We start from the raw sequence: 13,504 nt of genomic DNA on the forward strand, positions 1-13,504 counted from the left end.
AAAAAATGAGCAGAAGACCAGAATAGACATTTTTCCAAAGAAGACATACAGATAGCCAACAGGTACATGAAAATATGCTCAACATCTCTAATCATCAGAGAAATGCAAATCAAAACCACAATGAAATATCACCTCACACCTGTCAGAATGGTTATCATCAAAAAGTCTGTAAATAACAAATGTTGGAGAGGCTGTGGAGAAAGGGGAACCCTCATACACTGTTGGTGGGAATGTGCATTGGTGCAGCCACTATGAAAAACATTATGAAGCTTCCTCAAAAATTAAAAATAGAACTGCCATATGATCTAGGAATTCCATTCCTGGGTATGTGTCCAGAGAAAATGAAAACACTAATTCAAAAATATACATGCACACCAATGTTCATACCAGCATTATTTATAATAGCCACGATGTGAAAGCAATCTAAGTGTCAATCAACAGATGAATGGATAAAGAAGATGTGGTATATATACACAATGGAATATTATATTATATTTATATTTATAATATTATCACTTATATATGGAATCTTAAAAAAAACAAATGAATAAACAAAACTGAAGAAAATTTATTTCTCAACGTTTTATCTCTTTTGTTGCTATTGTAAATGGGGGTCTTTCATGTTGTGTGTGTGTGTGTGTGAAGGCAATTGATTTCTCTTTTATTTTTATAAATATATTTAATTTTATTATCAAATCCTTGGTTATCTTCATATAATTTTAACTATTTCTTTAAAATTCATTTATTTCTCTTGTTAAATGCATTGTCTAGTTCCTCCAGAACAGTATAAAATAATAGTAGTGAGAATGGACATTTTTCTAACATGTTGCTAGCTAGCTTCAAAGAGAAGGCATAAAATGTTTCCTCTGAAAAGCAGGATGATGTTGATGTTAGTTAGGTATGTTTAACATGTTAAGTAAGGAACTATCTATTCTTTTTATTTAAAAATTTTAATATATCAAAATGGATGTTAACATAATAAAATGCCATCCCCACACGTGTTAAATGCATATATGCTGGGCTTCCCTGGTGGCGCAGTGGTTGGGAGTCCGCCTGCCGATGCAGGGGACACGGGTTCGTGCCCCGGTCCGCGAGGATCCCACGTGCCGCGGAGCGGCTGGGCCCGTGAGCCATGGCCGCTGGGCCTGCGCGTCCGGAGCCTGTGCTCCGCAACGGGAGAGGCCACGGCAGTGAGAGGCCCACGTACCGCAAAAAAACAAAAAACAAACAAACAAACAAAAAAAATGCATATATGCTGTTTCTCCTTAGATATGCTAATATGGTGAATTGTGTTTAAAGCTCTGAAGATTTTAAACAATGTTCATGCTCATCTCCACTTTGCCATAGTAAATGATTTACTCTAACGTGCTGCTGGATTCTGCTCCTATTTTATTTAGGATTAAGCATAAATAAGAATAAGTATATGTGGTTTTCTTTTTGGTAATCAGTTTTGGCTTCAAGATCATTATTTGGATTGTTCTCCGCCCCCCCCCCCACCGCCTTCCAAGACCGAAAATTCTCTTCTTTATCTATACTCTGGAACAGTTTTAAATGCATTGGAATTATCTGTTCTGTAACTAGTTTATAAAAATTCACCTGTGAAACTTATGTCTGATATTTTTTCGGGGGTAGTTTGTTGACAACTTTATATCTTCAATTGTAACTGGTCTGCTCGGATTTTCTATTTCTTCTAAAGTTGTTTCGGTATATTATATTTTCTAGAAATACATATACATTGCAACCAGGTTCTTAAAACTATTCTGCATAGCATTGATTAGGGTAGTATCTTTTAGTTTTACCTGCATTTGCGGTTACGAACATTCCGGCCACCACGGGCTGTGCCCAGCGACCGAGAGCGTTTCAGGAACTCACCCCAGAGAGAACAGCGAACCTCAGGATTGAAACTGGAGCGGGAGGGGGCACCGCATCGCCACATAACACACCACTTCGACAGGCTCACTCTTCCAGCCAGGTTATTTGAAGACTCGCGGGAACTGGAGATGTAAGAGAATGAAGAAACGAAAGAATTGGACTTGGAACAAAAAAGCGGACTGAGAGAGCAGAAGGCGGAGGCCGGGGGATTCCGCCGGGGCAGTGGGAGCTCAGGAGCCGCCCGTTCTACCGCAGCCGAGGCCGCTAGTTCATTTCACTTAAACATCACCGTAAACACCGCCAGGTAACTGTCCTGCTGTGTAACGGTTAGCATTATGGGCTTTGAATCTGATGATCGGAGTTCATACCTCGATGCGACCTTTGGGTCTAGTTTTGCATTTACCTCTCGGGTAAGTGACTTGAAGGAGTTCATTTCTCCCCTTTTTTTGAGTAACACTCCTTTCCGACGTAATGATATATTCATTCAGCTTCAAGGAGTGAGAGTTATATTTCAAAGCGAAGGAGTTCTCAAGCCATCATTTAATGCCTCTTTCTGAGATTCCCAAGTGGGCTGAACCCTGGAGAGGTCAGAAATGGGCATTTTCTCTTGGAAGTTTACAAACCCTCGGGAGCCGGTGGAAAGGGCGGGAGAGTGACATTTCCTGAGATGGAGACGCCCTCTTGCCTCTGAATCGTCGAGGAAGGGAACCCTCCCTGCCGCCCGCCCTGCCCTGAAGGCCGCTCACGGACGCGCAGCCACCAACTTTGTATGTAAAAAAATTGTTCGTTCTTCATCTGAAATTCAAATTAACTGGGAGTTCTGTTTTACCCGGCAACCCTACCGCCGACCTCCAGCGGGGGGCGCTTTCTTCGCTGCTGGGCGTCCGCGGGAGGAGACCTCGCAATTCGCCGGGATAATTCACGCGAGTCGGCCTTCTGTTCTGCCTTCCTCACCACCCACCCCGACCCCAACCCTAGCCTGGAAAGGCCTCAAAACCCAGCAGCAGGCAGAGAATGCGAGAGCGCAAGTTCCCTCTGCGGGTCGTTCTCCCGCGCCTCGTCTCTTAGGCCACTTGGATTGGGATGAAAAGGAGGAAACCTCGGCCTCCTTCCTCTCCAAAGTCTCCTGAACAACCAAAGTCGAAGCAACCGGGGAGTAGTTCCTTGAAGCCGAGGCTCAGGAACCTGTCTAGATTAAAAGGAAGAAAAACTACTCCAATTGAAAAAGAAAAAAGTGAAGCTGCTGTTATTGGGCTGGGAGGACAGATACAGGGAATGCCAGCTGCAAAGTAAACAGGAAACAATGTTTTCCCCAAGATCATGCAGCAGCTGTAAAATGCCACTACGGCTCCCACTTCGAGTGATAACTGCCTTCTTACGACGCCCCAGACCCGGTCGGCTATGTCCACCTATTACTGGGATAACAGCCCTCTCTTCATGACCATACCCAATCCCTAGCTAATCTGCGCTTCTACTCCCACCTCAGAAATAGCCACCAACCCAGACCCGCTCCCCTTAGAGCCTCTTCAGAGTCGTCTAAAGTAACTCAATTATTAATAAAAGAGGTTTCTCTCATTTATCTTGTTGAGAGGTATTTCCCGGTTACCTTGGAGTATCCTGTCGCTGCATTAATTCATTACACTGATTTTGTCAGGTTTGTTTCTGGTGGTCTTTGGCTGGTGTATTTACACCACATTAGCTTGCTCTGTAGGTTCTAGCTCTGTGGGCAGAGTAGGGGTTACAACGATTAATCCTGGCAGAGCAGGGAAAAATCAAGATAGACACTCATGTTGATGTTGGAATGATGGGAGAAATGTGCATCCTGGGGAGAAAAGATATTACCAAGATGGACAGAAACTAGGTTAACCATGTTTTGAAATAAAACAAAACAAAACTAGAGGTTCAAACTTTAGCATAAATCAGGATTACCCTAAGAGCTTGTTCAAGCACAAATTGTTGGGCCCCAGCCCTGGAGTTTGTACTTCTAACAAGTTTCCAGGTGATGATAATGCTGTTGCTTGGGAGGAACTGCACTTTAGAGAACGACTGAACTAGAGTAATCTCATCAGTTGCATATGATCTAATGCTTCAGATCCAGTGATCTAATTTCAGATCTCTGATTTAGACATTTAAAATTTTCATTCTAATAAAACAATTAAATGAGTTCTACCTTAAAACCACACAGCGGCTCAATCTCACCAATATCCCAAATCCATTAAATCTTGAATTTTTAATCAGTCCAGTCTATAAACTGCCACTGATTATCCAGAAAGTCTGTAATAAACCAAAGTCACCAAGCTTATGAGAAATCAGGATTCCTATTTCCTTCCACTGTGGGTGCTTTTGCTTCCATTTAGATGATCTGTGACAATGTTAGTTGAAATAATCCCTCTTACAGGGCTGCAGAAGCAGGTGTGGTCTGGTCTCCTTTCTACTTATTCGGTTGGGGGTGCAATCCCTATGGAGGAAATGTGGCAACATCTTACAAATGAATACACCCTAGGACACAGCTTATCTCCTAGACACTTATATTATAGCTATAGACACACACAAGCAAAATGTTGTATATAGATATAGATATATTTACCTTTTTTTTATAAGTAGCATTATACACATTGTCTTGCACTATGCTCTTTTTCGTTTAACAATGTATCTTGGTTTCATGTACCCCCGTGTTCAAAGCAGCACTATTCACGATAGCCAAGACATGGAAACAACCTAAATGTCCATCGACAGATGAATAGATAAAGAAGATGTGGTACATATACACAATGAATATTGCTCAGCCATAAAAAGAATGAAATAATGCCATCTGCAGCAACATGGATGGAACTAGAGATTATCATACTAAGTGAAGTAAGTCAGAAAGAGAAAGACAAATACCATATGATATCACTTATATGTGGAATCTAAAATATGACACAAATGAACTTATCTATGAAACAGAAATGGGCTCACAGACATAGAGAACAGACTTGTGGCTGCCAAGGGGAGGGGTGGTTTGGGAGGGAAAGATTGGGAGTTTGGGGTTAACAGATGCAAACTATTATATATAGAATGGATGACAACAAGGTCCTACTGTAAAGCACGGGAAGGTATATTCAAATCCCATGATAAATCACGATGGAAAAGAACATATATATAAAAAGAATGTGTGTGTGTGTGTGTGTATGTGTATATATATATATACATATATATATATATATATATATATATGAATCACTTTGCTGTACAGCAGAAATTAACACAATATTGTAAATCAACTATACTTCAATTGAAAAAATAATATATCTTAGAGAACTTAAAATTATACGTGCATTCTTTGTTTCTGGAATGACACATGCAGGGCAGTATTGGTGACAAAACTTTGGTGTATAGATTTTTATAGTTTTTGAATCATGTGAATGTAGTACTTACTCCAGAATGGCAATAAATAAATACATAAATGAAGAAATACATTATTCTTTTTTTTTCCTCCCAAGGTCTAATATGGAAGTCACATGTAGAAACTACACGTTACTAACGTTTTTGGGGGGGCAGGGGTGTGCATCGCGAGAGGCATGCGGGCAGGATCTTACTTCCCCAACCAGGGATCAAACCCCTGCCCCCTGCAGGGGAAGTGCAGTCTTAACCGCTGGACCACCAGGGGAGTCCTATATTTTTATTACCTTTTCTCAGGAAGAAATATTTAACCCTAACTGAGAATGTTGTATAGCGTGTACTTTTTAGTTTTGTCATATCTGTAAGAGATACATAATCTTCCTTGTCAAAGACTGGGATACTTAGACAATAATGGTTGCTTTTAAAGTTAAAAGATAATAGACAAAAATTGCATAGAGATAAAATCAGCCCGATAATGCCTTAAATAACCCATAACTTTGTGTACATTATAGACAATTTTATCAGCTCCTCTAAATTTATTAGGTTTTTCTATGGTCCTCAATTAATTCTTCAATTATTTCCTCAATGGGGAATCCCTGCTAAGCAAAACTTGTAATGGAATGAACATTTTGAGGGAGAATGAAACATGAATCAAGCATATCAGTTAACAAAGTTCACAGCCAGGAAAATGCTACTGAGGAAGTGGAGAATAGGGGGGATTAGAAGGAATTACTCAACTGAGTGATGAGTAAAGAATTAACTCACCAAAAACGAACATTCACTTTTCTTATGCACAGCAAACCGACGAGGATGGGATTCGAACCCACGCGTGCAGAGCACAATGGATTAGCAGTCCATCGCCTTACCCACTCGGCCACCTCGTCACATGCGAGTCTCACTTGTTCAACTTCTTCCTGCAGTACTTCCAGGCGTTTTTATAGCAATGCATCTAATCGCTCTTTTCCTGGATTAATCGTCACAACCACAGTGTGAGTCAGGTGTCAAAGTAAATTTCACAACCACCACAAAACTGATGCACAACACTTGGAGTGGTGAATTTACTTGGCAAATACCTGATAACAGGTGGAACTAGGCCTGACACACGTTGTTGGACGCAAGCCAACCCTGGCTGACCGACTCAGCTCTGCGTGCCAGGGAGACACACACCCGGACGTTCACAGGGTCCCTCCGCCGCTGCATTCCGCATTCGAGGGACTGATTTCCCCACCACCTGATCAGAAATCCCGGGATTCCCGTTTTCTGAGTGTACAAGAATCCCGGCTCTGCGATTCCTTTCCATTTGCTTTTGTGATATGCCCACCAGCCTGGAGACGCCCTCATTTGTCTTTTGTTATCCACTTTAGGACTTGGTATTGATCAGTCTATGAAAAATCAGCAACGCATGAGAACGTGTTTTGGAAAAAAGTAGACAAGAGAAAGAGCCCAGTGGGAAGATACTTGTATCATAGCGCAAGAGCGGCTTAGCTTGACTACTATTAACGCTGGGAAGGGCCGGTGAGGTGGGTAATCCCTGATGCAGGAGGCAGGGTGCAGTTCCTGGTTGTGGCTCTTTCCTAAGCCCCACTAGGGAGGCTGGACTGAGTAACCCCTAACGTCCCCTGCAGCTCTGACAACCTCTGTGATAAAGTGACCATTAAGAATCCCGGGGGCCCAGGTTCGATCCCTGGTGGGGGAAATAAGATCCCACAAGCCGCACGGCGCGGCAAAAAAACAAAAACAAAAACAAAAAACCTCTTCCACTCGTGAGAATTTGTGTACTTTTAAATATTTAGCGCAGAATTTTGGGGGTTGAATTGTTCTTTTCTACAAAAATGTTGTTGCCTTTTTCCTGTCTACGAAATCTCTTAGCTCTGTTCTCAGCTTTGCTGGGAGGGACTCTTCTCTCTCACCCCAGTTCACCGAATTTCAAAATATCTTCGATCAGCACGAAACATTTAGAGGTACTTCATCCGCAATACTGAATGAAACAATACTTGTTCCTTTGAGTATTGTTACACTTTGAGTCATCCGCTACCACTCACACTTACGTTTCAGAGACTCAAAGGCAAGCTCGTTTCACACCAGTGACTTCAGAACTGCTCCTAGGGGAAGCCTCGGGCGGGGCTGGATTTCTGCTGTTAACTAAGAGCTTCGGTGAAGTTTGACTTAGACCACTCTCACTACAGCAAGAGGACAGGGAATGTATTTGTTTTGGTCTTAATACACCAGTGTCCGTGTAAGCAAACGATAACTATTTTAAACAGATTTAATACCAAATCTAAGCCTTAGAATTAAGGCTCCTAGAAAGGATATTTTCAATTAATTAAAACTTTTGGGTTAATAATCCTACTTTTAAAAAAACCATAAGGTTACGATGAGTATTAAATTAGTTAACATCAGTGAAATGCTTAGAAAATTGTCTTGCACGTGGATGGATCTAGAGACTGTCATACAGAGTGAAGTAAGTCAGAAAGAGAAAAATAAATAACGTATATTAACGCATATATGTGGAACCTAGAAAAATGGTACAGTTGCACCGGTCTGCAGGGCTGAAATAGAGACACAGATGTAGAGAACAAACGTATGGACACCAAGGGGGGAAAGCGGTGGGGGCGGGGCGGGGTGTGTGATGAACTGGGAGATTGGGATTGACATGTATACAGTGATGTGTATAAAATGGATGACTAATAAGAACCTGCTGTATAAAAAAATAAATAAAATAAAATTCAAAAAGAATTGCCTTGCAAATAGTAATTGCTGTGTAAATCATTTGATATTATGGTAGTTGTTTTTATTACTAACAATAAATAATACACTAATAATTACATGAAATTGTATTCAACACGAAAAGAAAACCCAGTAGGGGGGAAAAACAAAACAAAACAAAAAACAAACAAACAAACCCATGTATGGTCGGAATTCCGTGGCGGTCCAGTGGTTAGTACTCGGCGCTTTCATGGCCATGGCCAGGGTCCCATCCCGCAAGCCTGGCGCGGCAAAACAAACAAACAAACAAACAAAAAACCCCAAAACACTTATGGTCAATTCACAAAAGGAAACCAAATGGTTAATAAATGTACCTGAGGATGCTCCACCTAACTCATGTAAGGATGTGTCATTTAAAGCAATAATATATCATTCTCCTTCCCCTACTCCCACTTTAGATTTCTGAAATACTGTCCATGCAAGCGTAAATCGGCCCAATCAGACTGAAGGACAATTGCATAAAAACTATTAAAATTTACGAAGTTCATATCCTTCCTTTCTTCTTTCCCTCCCTTCCTCCTCCCTTCCTTCCTTCTTCCTTCCTTCCTTCCTTCCTTCCTTCCTTCCTTCCTTCCTCCCTCCCTCCCTCCCTCCCTTCCTGAAACCCAATAGTCAACCTAGTAGCAGAGAATTATGCTGGAGAAATGCCAACACTAGTGTTAAAAGTATGTATACACACACATTTTATATATACAGTGGAGCACTACTTTTTAGTTAAACTATTAAAAACTATCCAATGTCTACCAAATGTAATATTGAGTTAAATAACTTATGAAAAACAAAACGTTAGAGCAGTATGTGTTCATTAATAAGACTAATACATATCTACATATAGTAACTTACAAATAAATATTTTCCCACTGTTAAGTTTTTTTTTAAAGGCAAGTTGCAGAACAGCATGTATAGTATTTTTATTTGTTTTAGATGACAGACTGAGATAGTAGATATTTAATATCAGTGAAGGCCATTTAGCTTTAACCTCAATTTTATGAAGCCCCCACACTTAGACTTTTCATGTTGTCTTCAAAGGAGTATTATGTATGTATGTGTATATCTATACATATATAAACAGTTGTTTGTTTCTTTTTTGATATAACTGAAGGGTCTTAAACATATCTCAATATCTTCAAACCTTATTTGGCATTTCTTTATTTTTTATATACTGGTAATGAAGATGACATGAACCTTTTGCAAATTCTGGAAGGCTCTGATTGATATAAAATTAAAATATCTTGAAGGATGTATACAAATTGTAAACAGCTAGTATCAGAAACTTTAAACTTTTCTATGTTAAAACATTTTTCAAGATTTTTTTCTTTACCACGAGTAAATGTTATTTAGTAATTTACTTTTTAAAGTAAAGAAAAATTTAAACAAGTGTTTTTTTAAAGACGGAAGAGTGGTGAACAGAGCCAAATCCTACTCATAAATGGAGATATTAATTAAGAAATGACCACTAGGGACTTCCCTGGTGGTGCAGTGGTTAAGAATCCGCCTGCCAGTGCAGGGCACATGGGTTCGAGCCCTGGTCCGGGAAGATACCACAGGCAGCGGAGCAACTAAGCCCGTGTGCCACAACTACTGAGGCTGAGCTCTGAGCCTGTGAGCCACAACTAGAGCCCACGTGCCACAACTACTGAAGCCCACGTGCCTAGAGCCCGTGCTCCCTAACAAGAGAAGCCACCACAATGAGAAGCCCGCGCACTGAAACGAAGAGTAGCCCCCGCTCGCCACAACTAGAGAAAGCTCGCGCGCAGCAACGAAGACACAACGCAACCAAAAATAAATAAATACATTTAAAAAAAAAAAAGAAAGAAATGACCAATGACCACTAGATTTAACAACAACAATTTTTACATATGATAAGGTAGAGTGTCATCATAATATCTTTACAGGTCAAGGTTACACTACTTGTAAGAGGTCTAATTCCACAGACTACTTCAGCACAGCCCAATGAAAGCATCCTTTTCATTGTATTCTATAGCGTAGTGATTGTAATAGCTGTTTTTGTACCTCAAGCTCCTTCCTGGGCTTTCCTCCTACCAAAGTTTCATAATCTCACATCTTACTTCTCACCAGACTACAGAGGATTGGAGCATTATGTCCCCACCTTTTCTCAGAGGGATTTGGTTTCACTTTCCATTTCCACAGGTAGAGCATACAATTTCCAGAAAAAGATATTTGACTACAAACCTCTCTGAAGCAGAGTCTGAGCAGAATTCCCATTTGGTGCCCTGCATTAGCCCCGTTCCCTCATAACCTGCTTTCCTCCTGATCCTTCAGCTCTGAGGACCTTCAGATCTCATTGTCCTCTGTGCCTGTTAATGTATTTTTTCTCTCCTTCCCTACATGTACAGATGGGGCCAAATCACTGAGTGGTCTGGGGACTTACTGTTGAAGCTTGGAACCTCTCTGTTTAGATCATTTTTAATTATCTATAGTAGCAGAAAGTCTGCCAGGAAACAAATTTGTACTTTAAGCATGATAAAATCACACCATCCATCATCTATGTACATTCTCTCAACAATTATTTAACAAATGTCTCTTCTGTTCCAGGCACTGTGCCATGCACAGTGTGCACTGTCTAGGGGGGAAGACAGATATTTAGACAAAAGAGAACACAAAAAGGTATATGATCACAAATTTTGTTAAGGGATATGAAAACATAGAGTGTCATGAGAAAAACCACGGGGGGAGAATTAACATTAACTGGGAAATTAGGAAATGTGCCTCTTAAATAGATATCCTTTAGATAAATAGGTGACAGGATAAAATTCAAGAGAAGTGTAGGAGACAAGGAGGCAGAAAATGAAGCAAAGGGTATTCCAGGCAGAGTGAAAAACATGTGTGAAGTTCCCAAAACAGGAAGAACTGGGAAAATTAGGAAAATTGAGAGAAGGTCAGTGTGGCCTGCACAGAAGCGAGCAAAGGAGACAGTGGGGAAATGGCACTGGAGAAGTTGGCCAAATCAATACAGACCTTGAACACCATGTTCAGGATTTGAAATTTTTACCCAAATTGCAATGGGAACATATTGGAGCTTAAAAATAGAGGAATAATGTGATCTGTTTAATATTTTTGAAAGATCATTCTGGATGCTATGGAGAGAACAGGTTGAATATATTTGAGCAGATCCATTGGGCAGCCATGGCAGCAGTCAGCATGAAAGATGGTTGGTGGCTTGGGCTAAAAGAATGACTACAGGAAAGGACAGAGGTAGATGAATCCAAGATATATTTTGGAGATAAAATCGTCGGGACCTGATGATGATTTGGATACACACTGTGAGGGACAGGTAGGGTGACTAACTACTGCTGGATTCTGGAACTTTTTTGTTTCAGCACTGAAAGCCCTGCCTCTCTGGGAGCCCCCTCAGTCCCAAGCAAACCCAAACATCTGGTAACAGGGAAGGACAAAGGATGATTCTCATGCTTCTGACTTGAGTGATGGAGCAAATGGAGAAAGTGTATATTGAAATTGGGAGGATTGGGGGAGTAACAGGTATTGTGGGAATGACAATTTAGCTTTTGTATGTTAAGACTGGACATAACCTCATTAAGCCAGATGTCTGAAGTAGAATATTTTTTCCTTCATATTAGAGTCAGCTGATGAATTTTGATTTTTAAAGGACTGTAAAAAATAAATCAGATTTATATCCATAATGAGTAACTTCTTTCCTCTTTCAAGATTTTAACTACAAATGGTAAAGATTCTGGAATTTTTTCTTTCCTGCTATAAAACTAATTCACAGGAAATTATTTGGTGATTCCTTGGTTTATTTCCCATTGTTAAATGATTCTGTTCTTTCCTTTATCCATTTATTTAAAGATTTTTTTTTTTGATGTGGACCATTTTTATTAAGTCTTTATTGAATCTTTGTTACAATATTGCTTCTGTTTTATGTTTTGGTTTTTTGGCCACGAGGCCTGTGGGATCTTTGCTCCCAGACCAGGGATCAAACCTGCAACCCCTACGTTGGAAGGTGAAGTCTTAATCACTGGACCACCAGGGAAGCCCTGTCCATTAATTTAAATACTGCAAGGTTAAACTGTACAGATTAATTTATTCAAAAGAAAAGGGAAGCCTCCAAACAAACAAACAAACAAAAATTTCCTCCAAAAGAAAAAAAACCCTAAAAAAAAAAGAAGAGAAAAAACTTTTAAGAAAACCTCCAATCTTGCAAAAGCTTTGACAGCCAATTTGTTTGAATCCACATGAATTGGAATAAAAATAATTGTTTAGTTGATGTCTTCTTAGCAAAAGTGAAATTCTTAGCAAATGTGAAAGACTTAAGGTCAGTCTTGAAAACTGAAGATCCTAAGTGCAAACTTCTATAAAGAGAGTGTGTTTTGACTAAAACAATGTCTTAGGTTAAAAATAAGGAGAGGACTTCCCTGGTGGCGCAGTGGTTGAGAGTCCGCCTGCCGATGCAGGGGACACGGGTTCGTGCCCCGGTCCGGGAGAATCCCACATGCCACGGAGCGGCTGGGCCCGTGAGCCATGGCCGCTGAGCCTGCGCGTCTGGAGCCTGTGCTCCGCAGCGGGAGAGGCCACAACAGTGAGAGGCCCACGTACCGCAAAAAAATAAAAATAAAAAAAAAATAAGGAGAAATATAAAACCTAAGGAAAGGAGACTTTTAGGAGACAATTGCAAGGCATTCAAGTAGAGCTGAGAAGTAAGGGAAGATACCCCACACTGCCAAGAACATGAATATTTAGGTGGCTCAGTTCTTAAACAATGTTGCTGATTAGGAGCAAATTAATAAGGATAAAATCAATACTTAACACTGATCCTTAGAAGGAAAATTATTTTGCTGACCATGTAAAGCAAAACTCACCCCACCAACTTTGTGCAATGGAATTGTTCTCTTGATCCTTTAAGATCATTCTAAGAAAATTAACACACTGATCAAAATAAAATAGGACAAAACAAAGGAATCTGAAGAAGCGATTTCCCCCCTGCTAGCCATCCCCATTAAATAAGAAGGGCATATATTTAGAAATTCTATCTCTCTTACATATTGAAGTCCTTATGGATAAAATTATATGATGCCTGGATTTTCTTTAAAATACAGGAGAAAAAGGTCAGGAAATATAAATAAATAAATGAATAAATAAATAAATTATATATATACATATACATATATATATATAGGGAGAGAGACTGGCAAAAATATTGCTAATTCTTGCAGTTGGGTGATGAATACTTTAGGCTACGTCATATCATTTTCTTTATTTTGTGTATTTAAATGTCCATACTAAAAGTTATAATATGTTTAACTTCACTTTATTGCATAAATATGCCCGATGTCATGGTCCCTGCAAGGAAGAATTAATGCAGTGGTCAGGGAGAGTACAAGTAAATAAGCAAAGACATATATGACTGCTGACAAGGAAAGGTGAGGGAGGGGTTAATACCCTATTTGTCGGAAACTCCTTATCGAGAACCTAAAGGCATGCAGGTAAAACTGCAAAATTGAAGAGC

The 13,504-nt window shown here is 40.0% G+C and overlaps 1 protein-coding gene and 1 non-coding gene across 2 annotated transcripts in view; both read right to left on the reverse strand.

Moving 5' to 3' along the window:
• The window catches only part of LOC103078896 (zinc finger protein OZF-like), a 50,731-nt gene that overhangs the window by 5,144 nt on the left and 32,083 nt on the right, over window positions 1-13,504 (reverse strand). The gene's annotated exons all lie outside the window — the stretch shown is intronic.
• On the reverse strand, window positions 6,056-6,137 carry TRNAS-GCU (transfer RNA serine (anticodon GCU)). Its single transcript has one exon. It is a non-coding gene; the product is annotated as a tRNA-Ser (tRNA).

Source organism: Lipotes vexillifer, unplaced genomic scaffold (genome assembly GCF_000442215.2).
Source record: "Lipotes vexillifer unplaced genomic scaffold, Lipotes_vexillifer_v1.1 scaffold657, whole genome shotgun sequence".
NCBI lineage: Eukaryota > Metazoa > Chordata > Mammalia > Artiodactyla > Lipotidae > Lipotes > Lipotes vexillifer.